General features: G+C 34.3%; 1 pseudogene; it reads left to right on the top strand.

The window, feature by feature from the left end:
* Positions 1-4,421: 4,421 nt before the first annotated feature.
* Positions 4,422-20,801, top strand: LOC119615499 (annotated as a pseudogene).
* The last annotated feature ends 6 nt before the right edge of the window (positions 20,802-20,807 follow it).

Here is a 20,807-nt window from a genome sequence, read left to right as displayed (position 1 = left end):
CAAAAGAGAGCAATATTTTCGTTTACAACGGAGAGTAAAATAAAGGTATAAACATGAATGACAACAAACGGTCACATTCCAAGGACCTGCGCTTTAGACACACGGGCCACATAAACAACACACACCACACTCACTCCCATACACTTGGAAAAGAAAACACAAAGGAATCATTAAAATCATTTACTACACAGAGTTACACTACACTCTCTCACCAGGAAATAACGGACAAATAAGAGTTACGCTTTAAAATTTGTTTGAAATTCTTTGCTAAACATATGGTTGTTTAAGGGGGAGATTTTAAAATTATAAAAGAAATAACGGTGTTAAAGTTTTTAATTGTTATAATAAAGTTAAGAATGTAATATGTGTAAACTTTTCAAGTGAAATATTTAAATAAATTAAAATTTTGACCCAATTTTTTTTGAGTTATTTACGTCACTGCAAGTTGATGATGAGGTTTTTTTTTTGTTGACAAATTTTTTGTTGTGGCTGCTGTGCTTAGGAAATTCTCTTTTTTTTGTGGCAAAAAGAAAGAAGCTGTGATAGTAGTAAGCAAAAAAGAGTATAATAGTATGAGTGTGTATTAAGAGTGTTGTGCTTTGTCTGGTTTTTTTTTTATTTTGATGAGGATTTTCCGTTTTCTTTCTTTTCTATTGTTTATTTTGTTGTTTGGTTTGTAGTTTTCATTGACTTTGAAGTTTAGTGTGTGGATACATTTGAATGCAGATGCGTGTACAATAAAAATTAGAAAGGATTGGTTCCTGTCTTCAAAGAGATTTCAGTTTCAGCAATCCTAGTTTCTGGTTCACTTCTTCTAACAGTGTTTCATTTCCTCGTACTCACCACTTTTCAAACACCAAACTTACTCATTCACATACTCTCACTTACACTCATATGTTGATGATTTTGAATCTGTATGTTTTAAAGGAAAGCAAGGAATTGACACACTCTCCTTTATACCAACCAACCAACGAAACATACTTTCACACACTCACTCACTTGTACTCACGGTGTATATTGATTTGATTATAAAAAAAGGCAAATTTTTCAACAAAATTTTCTTGATTCTTTCGTTAAACGAACAATTTATAGTTTAAAATTGCCAAAAAAAAAAAAAAACGAATCATAAATTACTTTATTTTATTTAATTTATAACAACAATAATTTAAAGCAATTTTACAATAAATTAAATTAATTATACTAAAACATTCTATTAGAATATGAAAATTTAATTCAAAGAAAAAGTTTAAGTAAAATATTTGAAAAAAAAAAGGAATTTTGGTTGTGTGCTTGCATAAGTTCTTGTTGAAACAAAAATTTAAATAATAAAGTGAAAAACTAATAAAAAATCTTTTGTATATACAAAATTATAACAAAAAAAAAATTCAAACGCATACATACCAAAAAGTCATAAAACCAAAAAAAGTATAAAAAACGAAAATGGATCCTTTAATTACGGGTATTTTAAGAAAATCTAAAAGAAGTAACAAAAAACAGAAAAATTAATGAAATAAATTTAATAAAAATTATACATCCTTCACAATAATTTAAGAAAAAAAGCTTTATATAAAACAAAAAACGACAACAACAGCAACAACGCTTTAACAACGTACAAGTGATGGAGAAGATGCTTTAACAAGAAACAATAAATAAAAACAAGTTAGAATGCTATATTCGGCTGAGCCGAATCTTAAATACCCTCCACCAGCAACTTTTGTATTAATACATTTCTAATTAATAAAATATTTGTAGAAATAAGTTTTCTCATGTCTTATATAGAAAAATCCCAAGATTTAAACAGCTTAAATCTACTACAATTCCAATATTTATTGAACATTAGAAACGCCACTTCCATTTAAATTTTTATAGCGCCCTAAGATATGCTTTAGAGATATCTCGTATTTGCATGTATGCATGTGTGTGAAAGATTTAAGGATTTTAAAAATACATACATTTATATAATTTTGTTCTACACAAATTGATAATGCAAATAGTTAAATACGGTTAAAGCGCTTTTAGGGGCAGGACCTAGTATGAGAGATATGACCAAATATAGACCGATCGTGAAAAATTTTTGAAATAGCATTCAGTGCTTTTTGCATTACAAAATAGTATTTATGAACAAAAATAGTATTTATTTATATCATTATTTGGTAATGAGTTATGTGCCTTTAAGTATTTTTCTGAAAGGGATCTTGTATGGGAGCTATGATCAATTATGGATCGATAGGAAAACAATTTCACAGTAATATTTCTCTGTATCTGTATCTGTATGAATATCTTAATTTAGTAATGAGTTATGTGCGTTTAAGTGATTTTCGGGAGGGGACCTTGTATGGGAGCCATGACCAGTTATGGACCGATCGGAAAAAAAATTATCTGTAATATTTCTGTGCATATGAGTAATATTTGTACCATATGGATATCTTAATTACGTAATGAGTTATGCGCGTTTAAGTGATTTTCGGGAGGGGACCTTGTATGGGAGCTATGACCAATTATGGACCGATCGAAAAAATTTTCACAGTAATATTTCCGTGCATATGAGTAATACTTGTGCCAAATTTTATATGGATATCATAATTTAGTAATGAGTTATGCTCGTTTAAGTGATTTTCGGGAGGGAACCTTGTATGGGAGCTATGACCAATTATGAACCGATCGGAAAAAAATTTCACAGTAATATTTCTATGCATATGGGCAATACTTGTACCAAATTTTATATGGATATCTGAATTTAGTAATGAGTTATGCGCGTTTAAGTGATTTTCGGGAGGGGACCTTGTATGGGCGCTATGATCAATTATGGACCGATCGGAAAAAAATTTCACAACAAAATTTCTGTGCATATGAGTAATACTTATACCAAATTTTATATGGATATCTTAATTTAGTACTGAGTTATGTGCGTTTAAGTGATTTTCGGGAGGGGACCTTGTATGGGAGCTATGACCAATTATGGACCGATCGGAAAAAACTTTCACAGTAATATTTCTATGCATATGTGCAATACTTACACCAAATTTTATTTGGATATCTTAATTTAGTAATGAGTTATGCGCGTTTAAGTGATTTTCGGGAGGGGACCTTGTATGGGAGCTATGATCAATTATGGACCGATCGGAAAAAAATTTCACAACAATATTTCTATGCATATGAGTAATATTTGTACCAAATTGGACCGATCGGAAAAAAATTTCACAGTAATATTTCTATGCATATGGGCAATACTTATACCAAATTTTATATGGATATCTTAATTTAGTACTGAGTTATGCGCGTTTAAGTGATTTTCGGGAGGGGACCTTGTATGGGAGCTATGTCCAATTATGGACCGATCCATAAAATTTTTCCTCTGAAAGAATTCTATTGACATAAGATTTTAATTTGTAAAATTTTGTGAAGATATCGACATTGTGGCGGAAGTTATTAACAAAAAACCCATTTTCCGGGAATATGTACTTTTGTATGGGAGGTATATGAAATTGTGGACCGATTCTGGCAATTTTCAGCAGGGATCAAGATCTTGTGCAGAAACGAATGTATGGTGATTTCCATGGAATTATCTTGCATAGTTTTCGAGAAAACTACATCAGAATGTGTAAAAAATGCTTATTTTTTCCGAGGTTGTTTTAAATTTTGATTCATAACTTTTCCCGGTGTGAACCGATTTTGCCCATTTGCAATACCAAACAACTTAGGAAAATGAAGAACATTTTGGGTGAATTTGGTTAAGCTCTATTCCTTCGTTTTATCGTGAGCGTGTTTTACACAGACAGACGGACAGACGGACAGACGGACAGACGGACAGACGGACAGACGGACAGACGGACAGACGGACAGACGGACAGACGGACATAGCTAAATCGACTCAGAATTTGATAAGGACCCAGAATATATATACTTTGTTGGGTCTCAGATGAATATTTCTTGGTGTTACACACGGAATGACAAAGTTATATATACCCTCTATCACCACTGATGGTGGTGGAGGGTATAATGAGAAAAAGAACAAAGAAATGAATAAGGCTGCTAAAATATTTTAAGGATAATAACAAGGATTTCTATAGTAGTAGCAGAACCTCCTAGCAGACAGATAGAAAACATTTCTAACTTTTGATTCATCTAAATCTTCAAATTAAATGAAAATAATCAGCCTCCATAATGGAAAAATGTAAAATCTATAACAGGCTAATCTTAACACCGCTCTAGCCCAAACAGACCAAAGAAAAGTTAAACACATACAACGTGCCACAACTATAACCAGACTTTCGCAGGACAAACAAAATTTAAGGAATAGCTGAAAATTTAGCTTTAAAAACCCCTAGAATTTCGCAACAAATATCCATAAACTTCTGAATGTTAATGGTTCATCATCATCATTGCTTAACATTTCCAACATTACGAAAACCGACCAAAATAAAGCACTTTAAAGCTGCTCTGCTGCTCCTACGATGAGTGTAGCGATGCGTATGAATAATGGTGAGTATTTTTTTTGAATTTAATTTATTAGTACACGGCCCACCGTGGTCAGTGATGCGTGTAAATATATACATTAAAGATACATACATGACCACACACGCACGTACATATTAGATAAATAATTTTACGAATTAAATTAATAATCAACATAAAAGAAGTTGTTAAAATGAAATTATTTAATAAATTACATCATGATAATATAGTAAGTAGATGTGTATGTATTTGTTATAACAAACATATTGTGCATAGCATAACAGTGGGACTACATACATAAATAGAAAATTTAACATTAATCATGAATAACAAGTTTATATATTGAAACAGAGATTTCTAGTTTATATGTAAAGGACCAATATTAGATAACCCAGCAAAAACTTACATTGAAGAAAGCCACTTTTTACTACTCATTAATTTGTATTCTAACTCATTCCGTGTTGTCAACGTATTAGCGTCCATATTTGGTTGCAAATAAAATGGCAAAACTCAAAATTAAGTACGTATCTTATTATATGTAAGTCATTATAAGTGTACTTAAAAGTAATGCATATGGTAAGCAATAGTCATTGAAAAGTAAGTTTGTTTTTATACACTCCCCCAACACAAGTGGTGGTTTGCCATTTCGTGAGTAATATTTATCTAACACCCAACAAAATACATATGTATGTATATTACGACTCTTTATCAAATTCTGAGTCGATTTATGTAGCTATGTCCGTCCATCGGTCTGTCTGCCTAAAACAGGCTCACGGTAAAACTAAGCAAAGGAAATCAACCAAATTCACCGAATATATATATTAATTATTTTCTAAGCTATTCGGTGTTGAGATTTAACGAAATCGGTTCACAATGTGAAAAGTTATGAGTAAAAATTTCAGACTACCTCGAAAAATGTTATCGCTTTTTCTTATTCTTGAGTAGTTTTCTCAGAGATTAACAAAGATAATTCGATGGACATGAATTATTCTTTTCACCCAGGAATTAATTATGTTCAAAACTAAAAACAATCGATCCAACAGTTCCCATAGTCCCTAACAAAGGTACATATTCTCGGGAATAGATTTATCGCTAATAACTTCGTCAAAAATATTGGTGTCAACACGAAATTTTGCAAATATGTATATAATATGAACATAAATCTTATTACCAACGTCGATCTATGTATATCGGTCCATATTTGGTCACAGCTCCCATATAAGGTGCACTTACGAATACCAAAGAAACGGACATAACTAATTAAGAAATAAAGATATTGGAATAGTAATCAACATAAATAATTTTTGAATATACATACTATGTTGAATATAAACATAGTATTTTCCGGATTGGCCCATATAAGACCCATTTCCAAAAACCACTTAAACACACATATTTCATTACTGAATGAAGATATCGGTATCAAATTCGTCATTAAAATGTTTAAAGTACATACATAAAAACCACCCTGCGAATTTGTTTTCGGATAGGTCCATAATTGGTTATAGCTCCCAAATATGAACCACTTTCGATAACCACGTAAACATAAATATGTATTTCATTACTGAATGAAGAGAATTCTTAATGAATGTGTTTAAAGTAAATATAAACCACCACGCCAAATTTTTAACGTATCGGTCTATTATTGGTCATAGCTCCCATATAAGTTCCACTTTCGGAATGCATAAAATATATTAAGAAATAAAGATATTGGCACATATCACTCTGCAAAATTGCGGCCCTATGTTCCACTGGGAATTAAAGGACTAAATATACACAATTGGGCACGGCTCCCATGTAAGGCCCACTTCCGATATCCACGTAAAAGTACATATTTCATTACTGAATGAAGATATTGGTATAAAATTTGTCATGATTGTGAAATTTTTTCGAATTGGTCGGTCCACAACTGGTCACAGGACCACTTCCGAAAATCACTTAAATGCACATAAGTAATTAAGAAATGTAGTTATTGAAATAATATGTTTTGTGTGAACATCTACCAAGTTCTTCCGGATCGGTCCATAATTGGTCATATAAGATCCACTTACAAAAATCGCATATTTCGTTGATAAATAAAGATATCGGAATAAAATCCACATAAATAAGTCCTGTGTATCACTTTAGAAAAAATGTTATATTTTTTAAAAAAAATCGAAAATGATTGACCTATAACATTTAGACGGTGAAAAAGCAAGAATAGGGGCAGCGGTTATTCCCTTTTCCAATTTTAGTACACAAACATATTATTAATAAAAATTAATGTAAATTTGTTAATGAATGATTTTAGAAAATCAACTTGCTGCTAAAGGTTTTTGCTTCAAAATGACCCTAGTTATAGGTTTTCGTTATGAGAACACTACTGGCTACCACGTTAGTTATAATCCTAATATAAATATACGAAATTTAGCCGTCATTCAAGCACCTGATCTTTATACAGCATATTTGTGGAAGTTGCAAAAAACAAGATTTCGATTCATGATCATTTTATTCTTAATCATCTCACAAAAAAATCGGACAGATTTATAGAGTTATAATTTTCGACCACAGTTGGTGCATTTCCAAAAGTATTTTTTACTCAAAAGTCTCTAAAGAATATGTCAAAATTTGGCTTTAGGCAAGATTATGACCCGATCCCTATACAATTCGGTAAGAAGATTTTAGTTCTTAACAAATTTAAGGAGGCCACATATGAGGCTAAAGACAAAAGATTACCGATTTCGACCTATCATGTTTTCAACAGAAAAATGGCTAAACCGTCCCAGAATATATATGTATGTATATACTTTTGTGGATCTAGGACCAATATTTCGATATATAATAAACAGATGACAAAATTTCAAAATTTCAACACTGCACAGTGGTTTATAAACTTCTTTTTGGAAATATTTCAGTATCTCGGATATATTCATAGTAACGAAATTTCAATGGTTAGAGCTGAGATATTTTCCAATTGTTTAACAGTAGACTATAATCGCATAATGGGGGGCCAGTGGATAGCCTACCAAAGTTGGTCACCTCGGGTATAACACATTTTCTTTAAAACCCGTTTAAAATCCATTTCCCATTATTTCTTGAGAAGATCTACAAATACTTCTCTTTTGATATACATGTAGTCCACCTACCATATACGATTTACATACATACAACCAGAAAACTATAAAAAATATAATGCTAAAATAATAGATTTTTTCGGACTTTATGCACTGATTTTGTTTGAAGGCATGTCTCATAGAAGTATTTAAGATATGTATCCCGAAAATAGGTAGACGAAGAAAACAACTGTTTTCGTAGACGGACATCCAGACTTCGATACATTAGTACCATATGTACAAGTATGTGACTTAGAAGGTTCCAAAATTACACTTTAGAAATTATTAAATCGAAATATTGCCTTAGGGCTAGAATCAAATCTGGAAATATTCTCTGATGAGCTTGAACTATATCCCAAAACCTCGACTTTTAAACTTACGTGGGGTACTTAAAATTGCTAAGAAATGCGGATCCTTCTTGAATGTAACGAATAGGCGGCAGATTATACGAAATGCTCTGATCCTATTTTTCTTTATGATTAAACTTATCAGCTTTAAGGAATTAATAGTGATTGCAGAAGTTGTTTGAGGGAAAAAGATGAAATATTTATCGCTCAAAAATTTGATAAACTCTTCTTAGATTTCTTACTACACTGAAAATAATCAATGTTTCGTAATCGTTGTTTCGTAATATTTACGAAATTGTACGATATATTTTAGTATGTATAATGAAAAATAATGTTAGAAAAAAAATTTCGCTTAAGTATACAAAAAAGATATTACAAATAGTTTTCGTACTTTCGTAAAAATAGAAAAGAATTTGATTTAAAAATATTTCGTACTATTCACGAAATTTTCATAAATAATTCAAAAACAACTAAAAAAGTATAGTCGGGCATGGCTGACCATATAATTCTCTACACCAGTTATGATTATATCTCAAATGTGTATTATTTTTAATAATAAAGCATTTATGTTGAATTTTTCCTTAATTTCAATATATTTTTGATGAAAAAAATGATTTTCTGATGGAGGCTATATATGGGGGTCAATTATAAACTGATCCAACAAAATTTGTTGGAGGGATTTTTGTTGACATTAAAGTTAATTATGCTGAATTTCAATGAAATACACATCTTTATAGTCCGGTTATATGGGGGCTAGGTTTAATAATGGACCGATATCAACCAAAATCAATAGGTTTCGTCCTTGGGCAAAAGTATTGTGTATACCAAATTTCAGCCAATATCTTAAAAACTGCAGTTTGATAACAAGCTTTACATGGACAGACAGACAGACAGACGGACGGACGTGGCTTAAATCATGTGTCGACTGAAAAAAATCATGTGTCGACTAAGTTTAAACTTAACAACAATTGTTCTTTTAACTGTAATTTTTCCAGTTAATGAACAAAACTTTAAATTCAAAGTATAACTTTTGAAAAAGGAACTTACGTAATATCTAGGACATTTACATAGTAAAATTAATTGAATCAATTGATTGTTTTAAAATGGTCAAGCAATAAGAAAAAAATTGACAAAAAAAATATTTAAATTCTGACCCACTGTTCACTGAGACGTTAACTTTCAAGCTGTTGTAGTTGTGCTGTTTTTTTTTCGTTTGTCATTTTATGTTAATGCTTTTTTACTCTGGCCTGAGAGAGAGAGGCAAATATTGGTATATGAGTGAGGATGTTGTTTGTCGTATAAATGTATGAGTGTGGTTTTTGTGTGCATGAATGTTGAAAATAAAAAACGGAAACCCATTTGTAGTGTTTTGTTTCCTTTTTAGTGTTGTGTATTTGTATGTTCTTTTTTGTACGTTTTTTGTGTATGTGTGTGTGTGTGTATGCAGCAGCAAAAATAGCATCTCTTACTTGGTATAATATTGTTTTTTGTTCATTTTCTTTAGGTTTTTTTCGTATTTAAGTTGCTGTAGGTTTTTGTTGTTCTTGAGTTTATAAATTTATAATTTTAGCATAAATACATGTACGAATAGAGTAAATACTTCCGCACATACATACGCACACATACATATTTTAGTAGTGGCTTGGAATTTTAAGTAATTGTAAATAATTGCACAGTACTGACACACTTTGTTATCCTGTTACGTTCTTTTCTATACATACAACTCGGTTACTACGGTGCTACTACCTCCTTTACCATAACCAGCTTCTAGTCATTTGAGATTTTCATGTGTTTGTCTGTATGTGAGTGTGTGTTTTTTTATTGCACTAAGCAGGATATGAACATGGAAATGGGATATTTATTAAGTTGGCATTTTACAAAAATAGAAAGGAAGGGTTGCTGTTGTTGTAGGGTTCTGCTAGTTTTCATACAAAAAAACACTATTTGCTGCTACATGCAGGCATTTTAATTTCAATATTAAATGTTTTCCAACAAAAAACTAGTTACTATTTTTATAAGCTCAAGCAGCAACCGTCAAACATACTTATGTATGTATGTTATAGCCAAAGCAAATAACACAAAATATATAACAACTAGTAACTTTAATACATAGGATGCGGCTTAAATATACATACATCTGTTCATATATATGTACGTATAGGCAGATCTATTTATTGCAAGAATTTTTAATATGTGCTTAATGGGATTGGAGTTATCAAGTTAATTCCTATAGTAAAAATTAAGCAATACAATACTTTATAGTTTAAATTTGTTAGTGAAAAAAACTAAAATTTTATTTAAATTGACTTTTTTCCACTTCAAATGCAGGTCTTCACCATGCAGTTTCAATGGGCACTATAGATTCACACGCTAAACCCACATACTCAAGTCAAGCGGATCGAAATTATGATTCAGAAGACGAAAATACGCATCGCAGAAGATTAAGACACACCTCATCGACCGAACTATATCCGAAACCCTCACAATACTCTAAAGGAGATATCAGAGAACAGGTTGGTATATTAAGGAAATTGAATAAAAATTTCTAGATTATTTTCATATCCATTTCATTTTTTTATAGTATTGCTTAACTGATCGCCAGGTGAATACTATAGAACGTTCGAGACGTGAAAAGTTTTTCGGTTGCCTCTCAAGACGCAGTGCTCCCCAATCTTTGTTGGGTGGTTGTGTGGGTAGACGTATACCGTCAGATGAAAATCTGGCACCGTATACTCCATTCTATAAATATTCACGCTATAATCAACAATATCCACCAACTTCTGCCGCCGCCGCTGCTGCTGACAGTATGGACTTGGATAGTTCCTATTTTCGTCGACAACCAGCCTCAATATTAAGCAGCTCCAAAATGGTTGATGCCTCCACCGATAATCGTCAAACATCATGGATGGAACAACAACAGCAGCAGCAACAGCATCATCACCAACAGCAACAACATTTATTGCAACAGCAACAAAATCAGCAACAACAACAACATGCCTATAACAACTATGATGCAATTAGTTATATCAACGATAAAGGGTAAGAATAGTATAACGGTGTTTCATGGATTCGGTTAAAATAACAATTATTTTTGGATTACGACATCGTTCAAATGTTCGCAGCCGAAGTGCTGGCACGATAGCATATTCTGCATCCAACTTTTTGAGATTCAAGCACACAAATCTGCCGAAATATCGGAAATTTGTTGATCTATGTTGTCCTGCAGCTCTTTAAAACATGGTTGCCTTGCTAGTCATTTAAGCGACTTATTGACGCTCTGAATCGCACTGTAACTGTGACCGAAAATTGGATTGAATGCATTAAAACGTAAACTAGCGATATATCGTGAACTTTAATAAAAAAAACATTTGCTAAGGTTCTATATCTCTCTATAATTAAAGGACGTGGACCGACTTTTCAAACAATGAAATAGTTGCAAAGCTAAATTTCTTCCTATCCGGAAAATGCCATAAACAAAATGCATCGCTTTTACTGAAAATCGCGGTAGAATTAACGCATAGATAACAGTTTCAGTTATAACGAGACATTTGAATGTTTTGATACAATGAACTGAATTATTCTGTGGTAGCAAGGAAAATTTCGTCAAGTATACCGAATCGCGCTTTCGTCACCCTTACTGAAAATCGCGAAGGAATTAATTCATAGAAAAAAAATTCAGTTATAATGAGCCATTTGAATCATTCGATACAATCAACAGAAATTTTCGGTGGTTGATGAAAAAATTTCATTAAGTTAACTGAATCGCGATTGCGTCGCCCTTTCTGAAAATCGCGATAGAATTAACGCATGGAAAGCAATTTCAGTTATAACGAGCCTTTTGAATAATTCAATGCAATTGACTGTAAATCTTAATTTTAAGTTTTATGAGTTTGACTAAACTCTTACATGCTCAACATATTCATAATTTATAAAAAATCTTACTTGTTCTAGCTCTTATCACTGCCCTTCTCATATTGGAGTTAATACCGGCTTGCAACAACATGCTGGACCACCTACTACACCTAGGTCAGTTTATCTGCTTTATCCTCTCTATGTATTATTAAACTAAAACAAATTTCACTTTAACTTACTTTAGCAGAACTAAACATGTGAGTTTTGCCCGCTCTCATACTCTAACATCTTTCGATGATTTCAATGTGGGCTTTCGCTCTTCGGGTCGCATGAAAACGGCTCAATCGCAGGAGCGTTTAATTGGAGGAAAGAAACCGGTAGGACCTACGGGTTCCTATTATGATACCATACCTATGTGTGGTCCTCCTATCACTGCCATTATGGGCTCCACATCCACCATACATATGCTGCCTCAGGCTACAGTTCCTGTTCATCAGATTGGTCACACGCATCAGCATCATATGGCACACATACAGCCCACCTATGTGCCGACCTATGTTGCCGAACAGCATGTACAAACGCAACAGCCTACCACTTTGATGGCGGCCATACCTATAATGGAAGATTTGACAGTGGTACAGGGCGGTCTGCCGGCTCTACCTCCTCCCAGTCCTGAAGTCATAGTGGTGGAGAAGAAATTTCGTAATGCCATGAAAACACAGGCCACACAGACCGATGTTCGTAAGAATGAATTTGAACAAAATTTAGCTTTGAGTCCTCGGACCATACATCGTGTAAAGGTGGTGTCGCAAGGTGCCCAAACAAATGGTCTGCAAAATGGCAAAGCCTTGGCCAAGAGTTTGTCGCAAATACCTTATGATACTCAGCAGAAAGATGCTGCAATGGAGGCTAATATAGCCGATCACGAAGCTTTACATCGCACTCAGTCAGAAGAACCGCCGAAATCTCCTTTGGAGAGTAATTTTACTTACTATCAACCACCTCCTCCTTTGGAATATGACACCAATCATGAGCTCTACTATCATCAGCCCAAAAGGGAACATATGCCAACGATGCAAAAAGAAGATTCCTTTTCTTATGAAAGTAATAGTTTACCACGACGAGCTTGTGGTTTTCGTTTAGATACCGACTTTCATAGTTTGCCTCGACGTGATATGCATAATGTTCAAGATGTTTGCAAGCATATAACAGAATGTTCCGAACTAATGGCTGATGGTTCCTCAGATTTTACATCGGATCTCTTACCGCCTCCGCAAGAGTACTGTCAGATTAATGATGATGAAGATTCCTTAGATACTACACAAACATTTCCCAAAGAATATTCGGACACTAATCGCCGTAAATCCATGTTAGTAACCATGGAGCCTCAAAATGATACTCCTTTCAGGCGTGATGATATACGTCGTCAATCTATGCCGGTTTATGTTAAAACTGAAAAACTTATTGATCTAGATTATGCCTCCTCTAAGGGATCTCGTAGATTCTCACGCAAATCCTTCAGGGATGATATGTCCGATGAAAAGGAGATTATAATCGACTTTAAGCCGTATGTTAAATCTGATTTTCAAATTAAACCCTTCCGCCAGAGATCGACAAAGAAAGTAGAAAAGCCAGAACAACAGGAGGACTATTATGAACCTAGAGAACCTTTAGATTCTGTGTCAGCGGAAAGTGATCATAGTGAAGATCAACATAGAGATCCAGTTTATGAAAACATACAAACTTGCATGTGCAATATACCAGATGTTCAAGAAGCCGAATGCAGCGAACAAGAGGAAAAGGATGGCAGAGGATCTGGTATTTCAGCACCGCCAAGTCCCTTAAGAGAAGAGCCTATAGGTCATGCTTCTACCTATCCGTCATCGGATTCATTGGCCAATGATGTAACCAGAGATCATTCAGATGGTCATTGGAATGAATCTGAGGTGACCGTGTTAACGGCAGAGCAACGATCAGAGGCTTCGTATAATTCAAATCTTTTACTAACGCCCTCTACCAAACGCAAACATCTATTGTTGCAACATCAACAGAGAAGTTCAGTAGATACCGACGCTTTAGATTTGGAAGAACAATTTACCGATCAGAGTCCCACTTTTAGTCAGGCCTCGATGAGTTTGAAATCTCGTTCACCGGTAACACCACAAAGTGAAAAGGAACCAAAACTCTATGCGGCGCCACAAATGAAAATGTTATCACCCTCCATTGAGATAACACCCTCATTTGGAAAGAGTTCTACTTTAACTAGACCAGGAACTAAAACTTTGGTCGCTTCACCCAGAAAGAGCATTATAACTACGCCACAAAAAGAACAGAGAAGGTAAGGAAAGGTTGAGTAATAAACACATACAATAACTAACTTGCTTTCTTTAGGTTATCCGAAATCTCTTTGGGTTTGTCCTCCATGACAGATATACCGAAAAGTTTTACCGGCAATGCCGATAACTCTGAATGCAGCACGAATACCAATACTGAGGAATATGCTACTTGTACTGATACTTCTAGGCGTACGCCAGGTATGAGGACAACCTTAACCACAACTACTACCACTACAAGCTCATCATCAACTACTCAAGTACCAGGTTTGAATACAAGACAATCATTATTAAACCCTTTTTAAACGTACATGTCAAATTCAAACTTAAAACTAGAGCACGATTATTGAATACGCTCGCAAATAGTAGTTATAACCAATTTAGATAAATGTTGTTTGTGTTGATATTACTAAATAAGTTGTCCAAAAATAAATTGGATTTACTTTTGATCTGTTTGAAATAAAACTGAAACTGAATGTCTGATCTTTATTGTGATTGATTTTAATTTTTGTTTAAAAACTTGTGGCGTCTTTTCGTTTATTTAAAAACTAGGATGCATCGTGAATGTCTTTTTTATACCCTCCACCACCATCAGTGGTGATAGAGGGTATATATAACTTTGTCATTCCGTGTGTAACACCAAGAAATATTCATCTGAGACCCAACAAAGTATATATATTCTGGGTCCTTATCAAATTCTGAGTCGATTTAGCTATGTCCGTCTGTCCGTCTGTCCGTCTGTCCGTCTGTCCGTCTGTCCGTCTGTCCGTCTGTCCGTCTGTCCGTCTGTCCGTCTGTCTGTGTAAAACACGCTCACGATAAAACGAAGGAATAGAGCTTAACCAAATTCACCCAAAATGTTCTTCATTTTCCTAAGTTGTTTGGTATTGCAAATGGGCAAAATCGGTTCACACCGGGAAAAGTTATGAATCAAAATTTAAAACAACCTCGGAAAAAAATAAGCATTTTTTACACATTCTGATGTAGTTTTCTCGAAAACTATGCAAGATAATTCCATGGAAATCACCATACATTCGTTTCTGCACAAGATCTTGATCCCTGCTGAAAATTGCCAGAATCGGTCCACAATTTCATATACCTCCCATACAAAAGTACATATTCCCGGAAAATGGGTTTTTTGTTAATAACTTCCGCCACAATGTCGATATCTTCACAAAATTTTACAAATTAAAATCTTATGTCAATAGAATTCTTTCAGAGGAAAAATTTTATGGATCGGTCCATAATTGGACATAGCTCCCATACAAGGTCCCCTCCCGAAAATCACTTAAACGCGCATAACTCAGTACTAAATTAAGATATCCATATAAAATTTGGTATAAGTATTGCCCATATGCATAGAAATATTACTGTGAAATTTTTTTCCGATCGGTCCAATTTGGTACAAATATTACTCATATGCATAGAAATATTGTTGTGAAATTTTTTTCCGATCGGTCCATAATTGATCATAGCTCCCATACAAGGTCCCCTCCCGAAAATCACTTAAACGCGCATAACTCATTACTAAATTAAGATATCCAAATAAATTTGGTGTAAGTATTGCACATATGCATAGAAATATTACTGTGAAAGTTTTTTCCGATCGGTCCATAATTGGTCATAGCTCCCATACAAGGTCCCCTCCCGAAAATCACTTAAACGCACATAACTCAGTACTAAATTAAGATATCCATATAAAATTTGGTATAAGTATTACTCATATGCACAGAAATTTTGTTGTGAAATTTTTTTCCGATCGGTCCATAATTGATCATAGCGCCCATACAAGGTCCCCTCCCGAAAATCACTTAAACGCGCATAACTCATTACTAAATTCAGATATCCATATAAAATTTGGTACAAGTATTGCCCATATGCATAGAAATATTACTGTGAAATTTTTTTCCGATCGGTTCATAATTGGTCATAGCTCCCATACAAGGTTCCCTCCCGAAAATCACTTAAACGAGCATAACTCATTACTAAATTATGATATCCATATAAAATTTGGCACAAGTATTACTCATATGCACGGAAATATTACTGTGAAAATTTTTTTCGATCGGTCCATAATTGGTCATAGCTCCCATACAAGGTCCCCTCCCGAAAATCACTTAAACGCGCATAACTCATTACGTAATTAAGATATCCATATGGTACAAATATTACTCATATGCACAGAAATATTACAGATAATTTTTTTTCCGATCGGTCCATAACTGGTCATGGCTCCCATACAAGGTCCCCTCCCGAAAATCACTTAAACGCACATAACTCATTACTAAATTAAGATATTCATACAGATACAGATACAGAGAAATATTACTGTGAAATTGTTTTCCTATCGATCCATAATTGATCATAGCTCCCATACAAGATCCCTTTCAGAAAAATACTTAAAGGCACATAACTCATTACCAAATAATGATATAAATAAATACTATTTTTGTTCATAAATACTATTTTGTAATGCAAAAAGCACTGAATGCTATTTCAAAAATTTTTCACGATCGGTCTATATTTGGTCATATCTCTCATACTAGGTCCTGCCCCTAAAAGCGCTTTAACCGTATTTAACTATTTGCATTATCAATTTGTGTAGAACAAAATTATATAAATGTATGTATTTTTAAAATCCTTAAATCTTTCACACACATGCATACATGCAAATACGAGATATCTCTAAAGCATATCTTAGGGCGCTATAAAAATTTAAATGGAAGTGGCGTTTCTAATGTTCAATAAATATTGGAATTGTAGTAGATTTAAGCTGTTTAAATCTTGGGATTTTTCTATATAAGACATGAGAAAACTTATTTCTACAAATATTTTATTAATTAGAAATGTATTAATACAAAAGTTGCTGGTGGAGGGTATTTAAGATTCGGCTCAGCCGAATATAGCATTCTAACTTGTTGGTTTTAGTTTTGTTTTTGTTAATTTTCTTTTGACCATAATAGATGGTAATTGATGTTGTTGCTTGATGTAAGATGATGCTTTGAGTGTGCCGGCAAGCAGCTTAGCTTGGAATGTCTTTATGTTTATAAATATTAGATAAATGTGTTGTTAAATATAAGTTAATCGTTATTAAACGTTTTCTTAATGTTTTATTTAATCTCAGCTTCCACCCAAAGCTCCCAAATGGATAAGAGTCATGGTGAATCTTCTTTTGAAAGCGCCTCATCTTTATATTCTTCGAAAGCGGAAATTTTAACCGAAGATATGCTGCAAACTGAGGACTCTCGCCGAGAATCGAAATCCAGATTGGAATTGAGTCTTAATTTACCTTTAACACCTATTGATGTTCCTAAAAGTCACCCACCCATTCGGTAAGCAGTACTTCCTCGGGCAGCTATAATGTGGGAGGTGAGGGAAAAACCCCAGAGGCGGAAAAAATTTCGTCCTCCACCATGAAAACATCGTCGTCTCCTTTGGCCCAAAGATCAGAACAAGTGCGCATTAAATGGAGTCTGTGTCCGATGATGAACGCAGTGAAGTGCGTTATTCCTCCTCGGGCTACTATGAGAGTCCCCATGATGATGAATATCAAAAAATCAAATCACGGCGTCACCGCCAAGAAGAAGAGCGCAAACGAAGAAAAACTTCCATGAAAATCGACATAGAAAAAGAAAATATGCGCGCTTTAACGAGTCCCATCAAAAGGGAACAATTGAAGAAATCGCCCGAAAGACAAAAGGTCTCCAGTGCTTTGGCCGAATCGACTAGCCCCATAAAAATTAAACGTTTCCGTCCTAAAATACGTCGTCAACTAAGACGTTCTTCACGTGATGAAAGTATACCCAAACAACGTAAACCAAATGCCGCTAGTCTATCGCCACAAGGCAATATGGAGAAACTATTGGATGCTAGCATGTCAGCGGATGTAGCACCCAAAACACCAACTCCTTTACACAAGCAAGAGGGAGAACTAGTAACTGCCAGTAAGACTAAAGAAGCAGCTTTACCAGCAACAATGAAAATCGCCACTACTTTGGCACCCACATATGTGAAATCAGCTTCGGAAACTTGTCAATTAAAAGCCAAATCCATAGAGTCCCTCAATCGCTCCGTATCGCCTGGTTCCGATTCTGTTTTCTACAGTGAGGCTGATGGCAATAATGCTGATCCCCATAGTGGTCACTGTTCACACTGTGGCAAAGAGGTCGAGGAACCGAGTGTAGTTTGTGGCGATTCGGTAGAATCATTACCTTATATAGACAACGAACCGGATATTGTTAAGCCACCGTCCGATTTTGCCGATTCGCCTGTAACTAGTAAGACACCGCAGCGGCTGTATAAGAAAATGGATAAACGTTTTAGATCCGAGGAACGTTATCATACTGAACGAGGGCGTCATTATAAGAGTCGAAAGGAGAATATAAGAGCTAAGGTAAGTGTTAGGCATGTACATTGTTTGAGGAACTTGTTATAATCAGATTCCTTTTTTGCATTTCTAGAGCGAGGAACGTAATCAAGAATGTAATAAGAAAACTACACCCAACTTGCGTCCAGCTGGATCAAGTCCCTGCATACTGCCAGAAATAACGAATGAAAGTAAACAACAAACCATTTACATAGGACACTATGAAAGTGCACGTTACACCCGATTAACCGATTCCGATATATGGGCTCAACTTGATCATCAGTCATTGGGTAAAACTTATTATAAATCTTACTATATTGGAACTATTTAGATTATAAATTTTTCTATATCTCACAGAAAGAAATCGCGGCCGACGTTCGTCCACAGATTCGGAAAAAAGTTTTTACTCTAAATATCAAGTTATACTACATCGTTTTGGTGCAGAGACGTTGTACTTTGGAAATGTATCATCGACAGAAAACGATACATTCGGTAAGTTGGAAAAGAGATCAATCAATTGATTGCTTTTTTGGCATTTTTATAATTACACACACACACACACGTAGTTGTTGTCGTGATAAGTAGCCAAATAAGCAGCGAGAGAAATTGTTTAGTTACCCAGTATTTTAGCGCGTGTTTCTAATTTTGGAACATTATGTTAATGAAACACTGAGCGCGAGTATACAAATTTGTGTGTGATCATCGTCAACCAGCGATAGCAAGAGATTCGAACCGATTTGATTGTACAACACGTACTAAATAGTAAAGTTTATAAACTTTTCGAAAAAAAAAAACAAATAATTGTTGTTGTTCGAGTACAAATTTTATTTCTTCGATTGAGCATTAAATTCAAATCGAGAGGTCTTTTGAACAATTTTAGTACAAACGAAATGTAGTCATAGCCATTCTTACGCATGGGGCACAGACGGCAGACACATTGAAACAGTTTTAAAAATATATTCTAAAGCAAAAAACACGCAAAAACATTAAAATTTATTTTGACTAAAAAACAAAATAAATAAAAAAACGCGTGTGAAAGACTTCAGATAAACTAAATAGAAATTTACATGATTACGGCACTATTACAACAACCTCAGCCATTGAAGTAACTAGAACAAACGAACAAATCGTAAAGAAATCACAAAATAATGTTGGGTGCGTAATTGCAAAGAATTTGAAATTTCATTATTGGAATGCTGCTATATAGCGAACAATCGAACTTCAAATGAAAATCTTGACCTACGTTTTATTTTATTTATTCTAGAATTGATCACCTCAAATTCGGCACAAAATTCGCTGAGGCGTAGACTAGAGGAAATTTTAAAGTAATGTATTGGTATGGGCCCGAGAAGGTCATGTACTATCGAAATTAACACAGGGAGAATATGGTAGAGAAACTATAAAAACTTAAAAAAAAAAACAAATAAAATTTCTTTTTTAATTATTACAAGATTTTATAATAAAATTTATTGCTATTTCCAGAGTGGACAAAACCGTTGTGGTTAAAAGTGATTCGGGAGAATTTGGTTTTTCGCATACATGGCTCTAAGCCTGGTAGTAGTGGCGGCCATAGAACCCGATACTCCAGCCGAAAGTAGTGGTCTAGAAGTGGGTGATATTATTATATCGGTAAATGGTGTTAAAGTTTTGGATAAACATCATACGGAAGTGGTGAAAATAGCCCATGATGGTTGTGAAAAACTTGAGCTGGAAGTGGCCCGTACTTTGGGTGTGCTAATGAATGAACAACAAGAACCAACGATACAAGTTCATTTACAGCGGCTATTTATGGCGGCAAAGTGGTCAGGCCAAGGGATCGCCTAATTACTAAGAAATGGGTACAAAGATGGTTTGTTTTGCGATCAGACAATTGTCTCTATTACTACAAGACTGAAGAGGTAAGCAGCCATTTTTTCCTTAACTTCAATATTTAAATTTTGTTTTTTCTTTAGGATACTCAACCTGTGGGTGCCATGATTATGGCCAAACATATAGTCGAATCATGTCCGCCTAAGATTGGTAAACCCTATGCATTTAAAGTTGATTCAGGTGAGGGTATACCCATGTATGTGGCAGCCGATAATGAGGAAATGGCCAATCGTGGATAAATATATTAAAGAAGGCCGCCAATCAAGATAATGCCTGGCTGGATAAAAGGCAAGTTAGCTATTGCTTTCATATTAAAGAATAATTATTTTTATAGCTTTCATATATTCTCAGCGCCCGCAATCTTTATAAACAACCTAGCAGCATTACACGTCCCGATTGTTTTGGCTATTTAATGAAATTGGGCTCGAAATGGTGTGGCTGGTCGAAACGTTATTGTGTTTTAAAAGATGCCTGTCTGTATTTCTTTCAAGAT

The sequence above is a fragment of the Lucilia sericata genome, unplaced genomic scaffold, assembly GCF_015586225.1.
Source record: "Lucilia sericata isolate MDLA Ls3-8-SP2 unplaced genomic scaffold, ASM1558622v1 Contig005421F_arrow, whole genome shotgun sequence".
Taxonomy (NCBI): domain Eukaryota; kingdom Metazoa; phylum Arthropoda; class Insecta; order Diptera; family Calliphoridae; genus Lucilia; species Lucilia sericata.
Note: the sequence above shows the minus strand (reverse complement) of the source record. Positions and strands in the feature narration are given on the sequence as shown.